The following is a 10,955-nucleotide window of genomic DNA, read 5'->3' on the forward strand; positions in this document are numbered from 1 at the left end:
TTAAATAAAATTCAACAAAAGCATCAAAGTTACTTTTTAAAGCGAAGAAACTTGCTTCATTTTGTTTTGATGGAGAAAAGGCGTATCATTTATCGCTTGAATGTTGTCAATTTCCAACACAGATAATTGGGCTGCTGCTGCTGATGATGATGATTTTCAGTCGGTGTACAAATTTCTGGGACGGCAGCGAATGTATAGAGAATAGCATTCATTAAATGGGAGAAATGATAACGGTAGTTTGGCTTTGAAAAAGGTTAGAATGTCAAAATCAATGATGGATATATGCGTATGTAAACTACTGAGAGTGATTAAAACATCACACACAATCACACATCTACCGAACGTATAATTATTTACATTAAACAACTGTTTCATGATTGAGATCATTAGTTAAGTGATGCCATAAAACAACAGCTATGTGTCGCATTTATTCGTATCCGTCGGGTATTCGCTCGCTCTTTCTCTCTCTCCCTCTCCCCCGCTCTCTTCATTTTCTCTGCTCACTTCATTGCTAATCGTTTATTCGCTTTGTACACGAATTGGTGTGTACTATTATAAGATGGTAGTTGAGTGAAAAGCGAATAAACGTTTCAATTTGATGCATGCCCGAGATTAAGATTTTTATTCATAAATTTACAATTTCCGTCTGGTTTTTATGAGCATGTCATTTCTTTTTTCGCGCATTTAAAATGCATATATACAATATGGTATGTGTAATTCGTTGAAAAAAATTGGCCGCCATTGACTGCCGTAATAAATATATTGTATGTATGATTCTGATGAAAAGTGTGAGGAAACGAGCGTACGTCATTCATCGCATTCAGAATGCATTCGACAGTAGTTGGCGCATAGAATTGCTGTTATTGCTGCTGGTGCTTGCAGAACTATTCTGCACGATACAAAAATTGCAACAATCATAGAATTTGCATAAAAAATTGCCATTCAAATGAGACAAGCGAGACTCATTGTGTGTAATGAACCAGCGCATTTTATTTCACTTTACATTTACATACTTTTTTTTTATTCTTTCTCCCTATCTCTCTGTACTTTTCTCGCTCTGCGCACATAATTTCGCTGCTGTACGGCACACACCAAACAGTAGTGCCATTTGTACTAGACGACATCATACTGATTACGGCAATCGAAAATTTTTAAGTACACACTTGCAGATGGTATTCTATAATAAAATTAATTGAATTTTATCGCAAAAATCCAAGAGTGCTTTGCATTTGTTGTGTGTATTTGTGTTTTGAGTTAGTTAGTGAGTGAGTGTGCGCAACATTAAAATGCAAGATGTGATGTTTTCTTTGGTGGTTAATAAAGATACATTGCTTCAATGTCAATGTTGCATCGTAGTTACGTACAATGGCACACTCATAAGTCAATATAACCAAGCAATAAATGCGAAAAAAGCAGAGATACAAACGCATACGCACACACACCATCTCAAAATTACGTGTTTTGAAATGAAAATCAAGCAAGATAAAAAGTATAAAATAGCTGGCGCAGATTTACAATGTAATGTATGACAAGTTCTCAAGAAATGAGCAATCAAAATGGTAAAACCATCGTCAATTTGTTGCTAAGGTGCCGCCGTATGATTTGGTCAAATGCAAATGCAACGTCAATGGAATGCATTTCCGTTTTGAAATGGTCAGAAATGCCATGATGTAATGCATGGACTTTTTTACGTTGTTATTAGTTTTTTGAATCGGAATGGCATACAAAACCTTGAACCTCGAAGTCGAAGCAAATGCTTGATATTTTAAAACTTTAATTTGTTCAACGATTTTGATCACCTGGTATTTAAAATTAAATATTCGCGTAGCAAAATATGCAAATTCACTTCACAGAAATTGTCTATTCAATGTTTTATCGCTCTCTCCCTTTTACCCACATGGTACAACTATTTTTGATGTAATACCCAGAGACTGTTTCTCATAGCAATATATGTGACGAGGAGCACTGAGAAACAGTCTCTGGTAGTACCTGACCATGTTAGTGTCATTAATTACAGAAACTTCTTTATTAAATTCATTGTCTGGAATTTATACAGAATAACATGAAATCATAAATGTGGTATTTATCGTTGATTTAATTAACTAAATGCCAAACATTTTACAGAATACATTTCGAAAATCTAATGTAGTTCGCATAAAATGCCTGTGTGCTGTGTTCAAAATTTGAACTTCAAATCCATACATTCTGATTCAGAATTTCTGAAATATGCATTTGCTGAAAATTGCAACTGATGTTGGAATATTCAACAAAATTCAACATATTCTCATCACATTCTTTCATTGAGCCAACAAGCAGAACCGTTCTACGTTTTATCTCTGGTAAAAAACGAGTTTAGCATATATCCAATTCAGGTACATACCTATAATTGAATTTAATGATTCTCGCTTGACTTCAACCAAATTTACCGACGGATCCATTCGCATCTTTCTAAATTCCATTTATTGTCACATTTTACAAACAATTCAGTTAACATTTTCAAAATGTTCTATGTTTCTCCACAGGGTTATAACTTACAACCAATTTATAAAATTAAGCCCGGTCACTGAGCTATTTATAGTAGCTAGTTTCCACCATGCATTTGATGTGAGTAAAAGTTAAATTACCCGTCCCCAATTCGGCTAATGATTTATTCAGCAAAATTACTTTTGAACAGAATTGTTCTAACACTCTCGAAGTGTATGTAAAATCAATCGATCAATGCTGTAAACTCAACTCTTGTAAGTTCTTTGACATTGTTCCATTGTTCATTCATGAGCTGTGAGATTTTACGAAAATATGTCCGACAGCAAGTCAACCATCATTATTTTATAATTCTCCGTACGAAATGGGTAAAATTGTCATCAAAGTAAATAATCACTGAAATAAACGAATGTGTCCAGGACATAGACACACTCACTTAATTTGATTGTCAGCTGCAAAATTTTCAATAGAACCAAAGCATTTATCATTACATTCATCGAGCCACTTTCAATTAGTTTAGTGCAAAATGTGACAATTCAATTGAACGACACAAAATTGAAGTGGAAAAATAACGAAACAAAAAAATTATTATGAATGCTGCTTTGTGAACCAATCGTCTGTATCTGTCGTTGTAGTTGTGAGGTCGTAATATAAATCATTGATCTTATGGCAGAGAAACTCTGGTGTCACTATGAGTTTTGAAAAGATCTTTCCTTTTATCTTCATTCGGTCGCCCGGGAAGTCATTTTGAAAAAAAGGTATTTTCCAGTGAGTTTCAATAAATAGCAAAGCCCAATATAAATTTTAGTATTGATTTTACTTCTCTCTTGTGCGTTCTTTCGTCTATTCGGTTATACACATTATTATTATTATTATGCGTTTGTACGTTCGTTGGGTTTCTATCTCTCTTTCGCCCTCTCCTTTTATTTATTTATTTTCTTCGTTTTCAAAAACAATTCACTTTATGACGTTGCTCCATTCGTCTGTGAACCATTGCACCGAGTTTGCATTGTAAGGAGATTGTATACAAAACTGATGCATGTATCTATCCATTCCTTTTATTTTTTTTTCTGATTTTCTACGTTCTTTTTTCCACTCTTGTCGAATTGTTTATTCATTTCAATGTGTTTGTTTATTGGACATTTCTTCATTATTCGATTTTTTTTTGTTTTTCACTCGTGTTTTATTGTAAGCAATGCGCATCTATTGAGTTTGTTTAGTTCAACATCATAGTTTTACGATATAAACCTTTCAAATGAATTCAAATGAATACAACTATTTTACGAGAAGTCCTGAATTCATTAAACTAGACTTTTGCAGATTAGATTGCACAAACAATTCGCCATTTAGAACATCTTGTAGACTTTTCAATTTAACAGCACTATTTATAGACGTAACACTAGATCGATCATCATTTAGGAGTAAAGTTACAAGACTGTCGGACTCAGTTTTTGGTTCATTGTGCCTATAAACAAACAATATCTAGAATCTAACTATTTAATTCAATTTACCAATAAATACAACCGAAATATATTTGACAAATTTCTTAAATTTAATGCAACGTATGTGATACAAGACTACTAGAAAATAATCTATTCTAAATCTATCTATCTTTTTATTGAAACTATATATTTATTTATTTATCGAATTATTTAATTTACTCATTGAAAAAAAAAAAAAAAAAAAAAATTAAATTAAAATTATACTAGTCAAATTTAAATTATATTAAATACCTACACAATACAATCAAACTCTATAAAAACTGTAACTAATATTGTAAACTACATAGTCGGCTTATCAAAGTAGACTCAAAAATCAATAAATAATAATAATAATAATAAAATGGAAGATGAATTGTTTTATTTTCATTTGAGGCTTAGAGTAGAACTTGTTTGCCAGTTTAAAAGTAAACAAACAATGCACGGACTAATGCAACATTGATACATTCTCATTGAAATTCAATATCCAATTTGGTTCCTTATTCACATATTTCGAACATGTCGATTTCGATATTTTGGACTTGTGCCGATCCGTCTCTTTGCACTTCCATTGCTGCTGCATGTGATTAAATCACATATGCCTGTGCATACGTTACTATGCAAGATACAGTGTGTCGATCGTACCACAAACGACAGTGGATACCTTTCAGCTGGATAATTTGTTGTGAAATGACCCAATTCTTCAGTAAAAGGTACAAGGATTTTATTACCTTTTCAATGCATTTCGTAATAAAATCGAATCCATTTTAATGCAAATCACTTCTTCGCCTTCTGTAATAATTCTACGAAAATTGCCACGAGTGAAAATGTATTTAAAGTTTAATTTTAGGGCTGTCAGTTGAAAGACTACAATTTACGTATCTGTTCGGTGTGAATTTAACAAGAACTCGATAGAGTTTTTTTTACTCAAATCGATTTATTATTTAGAAAATTGGTTAGTTATTATCACTTTCTTTTTGCTTTCTTACGAAACTTACATAATTGTTTCTTCTTCGAATAAAGTCACATATGACGAATATAGCGTGTTTGAGCTATATTGATTCAATGTTATAATAGTTCTTTTTCAGTGAATAGTGACATATCGTATCAATTTCACTATAAATAGCATATATCATTTACTCTATGTAAAACTCTTCTTAAATATTATATATATTTCATCCACTATTATTCGAAGCTATTATATTACCCCATTCTTTCAATGCATAAATAATCTGTTCTGGTTTTTTTTCGTGCTTCTCTCCTTGTTCTCGTTTGAAATATTTCAATTTAAAACACTCGAAAAAAAAAAACAGATTTGAAGAGTGATGGCGACGTCGTCTGAAAAGCCGAAAAAAAACGTATCGCATATCACTTTCATAGTGTGTTTATGGCATTATACCGTCAAGCTGGGAACGCACATTGTGTAATGCATATATGAGCATCTGTCGGATATGATCAGTTTGGTTTGCTTATTCAAGTAGACACCAGTCTATGTATTTCGGATGGATATCCATCCGAGATATTTTAGAATATCTGGATATTTAACGCAACTGCACAGAGCCAGAGCTGTGTGCGTCGCACATATAATCTACGGTATGTCGCTACACGTAAAACACAGACACAGTGTGACTGTGTACGTGCGACACTTGATACACATATACGTCGCGACATACCGTAGATTCTATTTGCGACGCACACAGCTCTGGCGCTGTGCAGTTGCGTTGAATATCCAGATATTCTAAAATATCTCGGATGGATATCCATCCGAAATACATAGACTGGTAGACACCATAGCAACTTTATCATCATCATCACTCAACTTTGCTTGAAATGCATTTGCATATATGATTAAAAGTGTGCACGGTAGAGTATCGAAAACGAAAAAAAAAAATAAATAAACGCGAAAAAGAGATATTCGAATTTCTGCAAATTTATCAACCGAAAATCGCTTGTTCACAATTTTCAACGAAATTGAATAATATTGCCATTTTTCTTGTTGTTTTTGAGTGCCAAGTTTTGAGTGTGTGCGTATTTGTAAATTTTTTAAGGTATTTACTCCCTTGGTGCTTTTCTCGATAAAGTGATAAAAAAAATAATAAATTACCCATCGTCATTTTATTGATACATGGATTCTGATTAAATTTAGCACTTCTTTTTTCGTCGTTGATCCATTGTTACACTTGTTGAGAATTGTTCAGTTCGTGATTCAGTCGTTAATTCTTTCCGCCGGATGAATGTATTTTATTTGGTGTGGAATTTAGCGGTGTGTCGTTTTTTTGGTTACATTTTACCATGACATTTTGCACAATCTCTGTCGCTACCTAAGATTTCGCTTTTCAGGCAATTGTTTGGTTTAGCCAAGCATTTTTTTAAGCTTTCTTTTTGAAATGGAATTTTTTTTCTTCTTTTTTTTTTTCAAATGGAAATTGCTCTGATTTTGTATTGCATTCAATAAATATCCAATTTTGGATCGAGTAATTCAACGGCTTTTGTGACGAACTAACGATTAAGATTTTCTATGATTAAAAGCAAGGGAAAGAAAGACATATCCAAATATAGACGGAGAAAGAGAGAGACAGATATAGAGAAACTCAGATTATGCTAGAAAATCGATTTGTCATTTGTTATGTATCGTAAGCGCTTTTGACAAATTCGAACAATAACACAGACATTTTCACTTTGAAAATGCAAATTTAATGAAGATTCGTATGTTATTTATCATGACCGAATAGTTTCTATTGGGTAAAAATCACGAGAGACCAAACGATTTTTGTCGATGGTTAGTGATGACACATACACATTTAACCAAATCGATAAATAAATTAGCTGAAATTAGAGAATCACGTACACACATTTAGAGGCACACACTTGGAAGTGATAAATGTGTGACAATCAGCATGAAATTTATCTGTGAATAAAATAAAATTAGTTCACAATTGAAAGTGGATCGAACATGAATAAGCAATAAATGATTTGGTCAAGCACACTGTTTTTCAACGCAAAAAGTTTTCAAATGCACGGTGAGTTTTATGATTTACACGCCATGACCTGTCACTAAAAGTATTTATGGCTAAAACAATGCACACACTTTTTGGTTATGCATTTTTTATGTGAGAACGGTCAAAAACTGTTAATGGAGTAAAATATACCTCGAAAACCTATCGAATAAAACTAAAACAACAAAATCTTCAGCACATTTGCTACAAAGTGTCAATGATGTCTCATTTTATTTTCATGGCCTTGTTTTAGTTTTTAACGACTTTTCAAAAGTACAAACCAACAAAAGAAATTCGAAAAATGTTGGCGGAAAATACATGACAATTGGCATGACACACACACCCAAATCAATAAGGTTTGTCGCTTTCGCTGTCGTTAAATTCTCACGATACAAATCCAAAATGAGATTACAATTTAAATGAATGTGTATTAAATGAGGATGACAACAAAACAATTTGGTTAAACGCCCACCAAATTAATACCGGTCAATTTCACTCACGCATCGCACATACATAAATGGAACAAATATTCTTCTTTCAATAAAATTTCTGTTTGGCTACACATGTTTGCGTCGAGGATAAGGGTCAATATTCATAAATGATTCTTTGTTGCAACGAAGAAAGCGATATCTGTAAACAAACATTTTTTTCATGCACAACTGTAGACTAAATATGTGTGTACGTGTTTTTTTCGTTGTTGCAAAACAACAGCGAAAAATCGAATAAACATCGTAAAAATCAGACAGAGAGAAAGAAATGAAACCGAACGAACGACATAATATTTGTAAACGAATGTGTAAAAGAGATGATACAATTCGAGTTATGGCGACTTGCAATCTAAAACAACTGGCCTCCATAACCATCAAAGAATAAAGTGAACAAAAAAAAAGAAAATATCGTGTACGAAATGAAGAAAAAAAAGTAGCCACACACCATATGAGTGACTTTCTCTGAGCGTAGAAGAAAAAAAAGCACGTAAAGCGCAACTATCATCCGTTTCAATAGAGCTAAATAAAAGAAGAAAAAAATGTTGTGATTACGAACTTGTACTGTTTATACGCATGAACCTAAACACACACTATTTTCATTTCTTTCACGCTAGCATTTCAAAACTGTGGATTCGCCAAGTTCCTTCGTTTGTCGAGCAATGAAAAGAAGTAACAGTGCAATGTTGTTTACAGTATGTGATACAGTTAAGGAAACGACTTTCATTATTATACACATATGTATCAAATGCTTTAGGGCGCTTCGGTCAGAGATAAAGTAAATCGTTTGTGATTGAAAGGCCGTCGGTTGTATCGATTCCAAGAGAGAAATAATGCGCATTATAATCTAACCGATGCGACAGAACACACAAATATTTCTTTAACAGTTTATCAATAAACCGTATTGGTAAGCATTACAAATCGAACGCATATTTATTCTTCGTTTTTTTTTTAATCTTATTTCTGCCTTTTTTTATTCAGACATAATAAATGTATGCACCTGAGCCAATACCCCACCATGGCTGGCACACGGTATCTCAGCGATATACCGATGAAAAATACAATTTCACAACGGCACTTAGACATTGGTCAAATGATAAGCAATGCTCGTCTCTATTCATCGGAACTAAAGTAACAAACAAAAAAAAACCGATGGTATGTCGTCGTCGTTGTCGTTATAGTACCAGTTTACTTATTTCAATGTGTTTGTGTTTGCGCAAAGGCACAAATGATAATCGTTCGATAACAGGTCTCTTTCAATCGAATAAATTAAAATCACATACGATCGTAACGGATGCTATGGCTCAGGTATGGCCAAAGAAAAATGAAATAAAACACTTCAGAAATCAAGAAACAACACAACATGATTAACGAAGGCGAAGATATTGGCAACGAAGCGGCTGCAATAAAATGAATGAAAACATGAAATTTCATACGAACAGATTTTCTCTCAATTTTCACCATGCATGAAGCTATGCTATAGGCGTTTAAAACCGAGCATAGATTTACAGAAAAACAAAATGTAATGTGTGCATATACATGTATTTTATGTTGTTTTTTTTCTTCTTTGGTTTCTGCCAAAATCAACTAAATGTTCCGTTGAAGCGTAACATACCAAATTTAAAATGAGAGAGAAAATAAAGAGAAACATTGACGATTTAATGATTCATTTTGAAAATGTGGGCATCTGATTTCACGAACAGAAAATCATCACACGCATTACAAAATTGTATACAAAAAAAATAGCAAAAGAAAAAATTGTTTCACATGCACACACGGGTTCAAAACGCGCACACATGTTCAACAAAAACTGATAATGTTGCAGTCCAATGCCGTCAAAGCTATTGCACGAAAAACAGCCAATACTTTGAACCAATTTGAAATCGGTAAACGAGGATTGGAAACTGATTGGTTTCGTATGGTTTCCAACTACAACTGAACTACACACGAGATTTTGATTCGTAGAACCGGTTTAGTTTAACCATTCACATAACTCTCTCAGATTCTCTCTCTATATCATGCACACACAGAGAAAACAACACGACGGCCACCGTAGAATGAGAGATTGTTACATTAAAATAAAATGTAAAACGAAAAATGTTCATGAAATACCAAACGAGAGACGCCAAAAATGAAACGAAAATAATAATAAAAAAACACAACATTATACATGTAACACACACATGTTGTCCGCATTAAAATAATACATTCGGCTATCGATACCCGAGGAAACCATTCCCTTTATTTACACAGTCAGTTGATTTTGGTTTTTGGTATTTTATCATATTATATTTTATTTGGTTACTAGTGGCTGACAACAACAACAAAAATGTGATATAAAACATTGTGATATATTTGAAATTTGAGGGAAAAAGCATGCAAGAGCGTGAATCATTCCGATTGCGATAAAAAAAACTCAACATCAAGGCAACAATCTATCGTTTTTATATTTATGCGTAAAATTGTTTTGAAAAATCTATTTTAAAAAACTAATGTTTTTTGATGACACTCACCCGCAAGCTATGCTATTTCGTCTGATTAATAGGAGCCAATAATGTTTGTTGCCGAAAATAAACTCTTTGAAAATATGTATGTTAAAAGCTGATTAAAGAGAGGTTGAATTTAATAATTTATAAAAATGTCACAATTTATTCGCTTGTAGTTTGTTGCACTATGAACTCCCGCTCTCTCTCTCTCTCCTCTCTCTGTTTGTCTCTTTGATATTTTTCCACAAACACATGCACTGTAATTATTTTATTAAGAATTTAACGTATATTTCATGTTCAATTCGATTGGCGGTTAATAAATTTTCACTGCATACTCATTCTTTTTCGTGGAATACGAATCGTGAATTTACAGTCAATAACTTGCCCGCATTTTCAATCAATTTCATTTGTTCTCTTTCACGATTTCACCATAAATAATCGACTTTTAAAAAAAATCAGGTATTTATCGTATTTTTTTCATCTTCATTTATTCACTTTTGTATCAGAATGGTTGGAACCGTTTGACAACGACGTCAAACGAATAAAATAAACAATTTTATTTATAAACCACCGAACTTTTGATTGAAAATATGAAATCACACCGATTTAACTGTCAAATGCGTATAAAATACACACGTTGTGACTTTCTACGTAAATGTGGAATGCTGCCACAGAAAATGTTGGTGAGCGAATGTCTCTTACTCTGTGAACACAACGAATGCCGGTAACAGACTGACGTCGTGAGCAACAATACCAAATGATTTTGTATTGGTAAAGGTTGTGTGTATGTGCTGTTATGCTCACGCGGTCGTCGCTGTGAGTCGACGGGACGCATACCGCTTCGAATACGTGCCAATGTATTGTTTGTTACTTGATGCATACGGATGATCGTAATGAAGGCAACTTGTTGGTATATGCAAGTCTCATCATCCATCGTTTGTTGTCCGGTAGTTCACAAGGTGTATATGCTTTAAGTTCATTTAAACATTTTGTTGGATCTTCCAACATCGTTCAACGAAATACAATTTT

At 33.2% G+C, this 10,955-nt stretch overlaps 1 protein-coding gene across 5 annotated transcripts in view; it reads right to left on the minus strand.

The window, feature by feature from the left end:
- LOC116339922 overlaps positions 1–10,668 on the minus strand; it is a 65,461-nt gene extending 54,793 nt beyond the window's left edge. The window contains exons 1-3 of one of the 5 annotated variants that reach the window (XM_031766028.1): positions 10,422–10,668; positions 10,262–10,338; positions 9,954–10,183 (exon numbers count right to left, since the gene is read on the minus strand). The gene's annotated coding sequence lies outside the window, so the exon portion shown is untranslated. Of the gene's footprint in view, positions 1–9,953 lie in introns of all 5 variants that reach the window. The other 4 variants (XM_031766029.1, XM_031766025.1, XM_031766026.1 and 1 more) reach the window with 4 other exon arrangements.
- Positions 10,669–10,955: the final 287 nt, after the last annotated feature.

This window comes from Contarinia nasturtii, unplaced genomic scaffold (assembly GCF_009176525.2).
Source record: "Contarinia nasturtii isolate CC-2019 unplaced genomic scaffold, AAFC_CNas_1.1 Cnas_scaffold_533, whole genome shotgun sequence".
NCBI classification, from domain to species: domain Eukaryota; kingdom Metazoa; phylum Arthropoda; class Insecta; order Diptera; family Cecidomyiidae; genus Contarinia; species Contarinia nasturtii.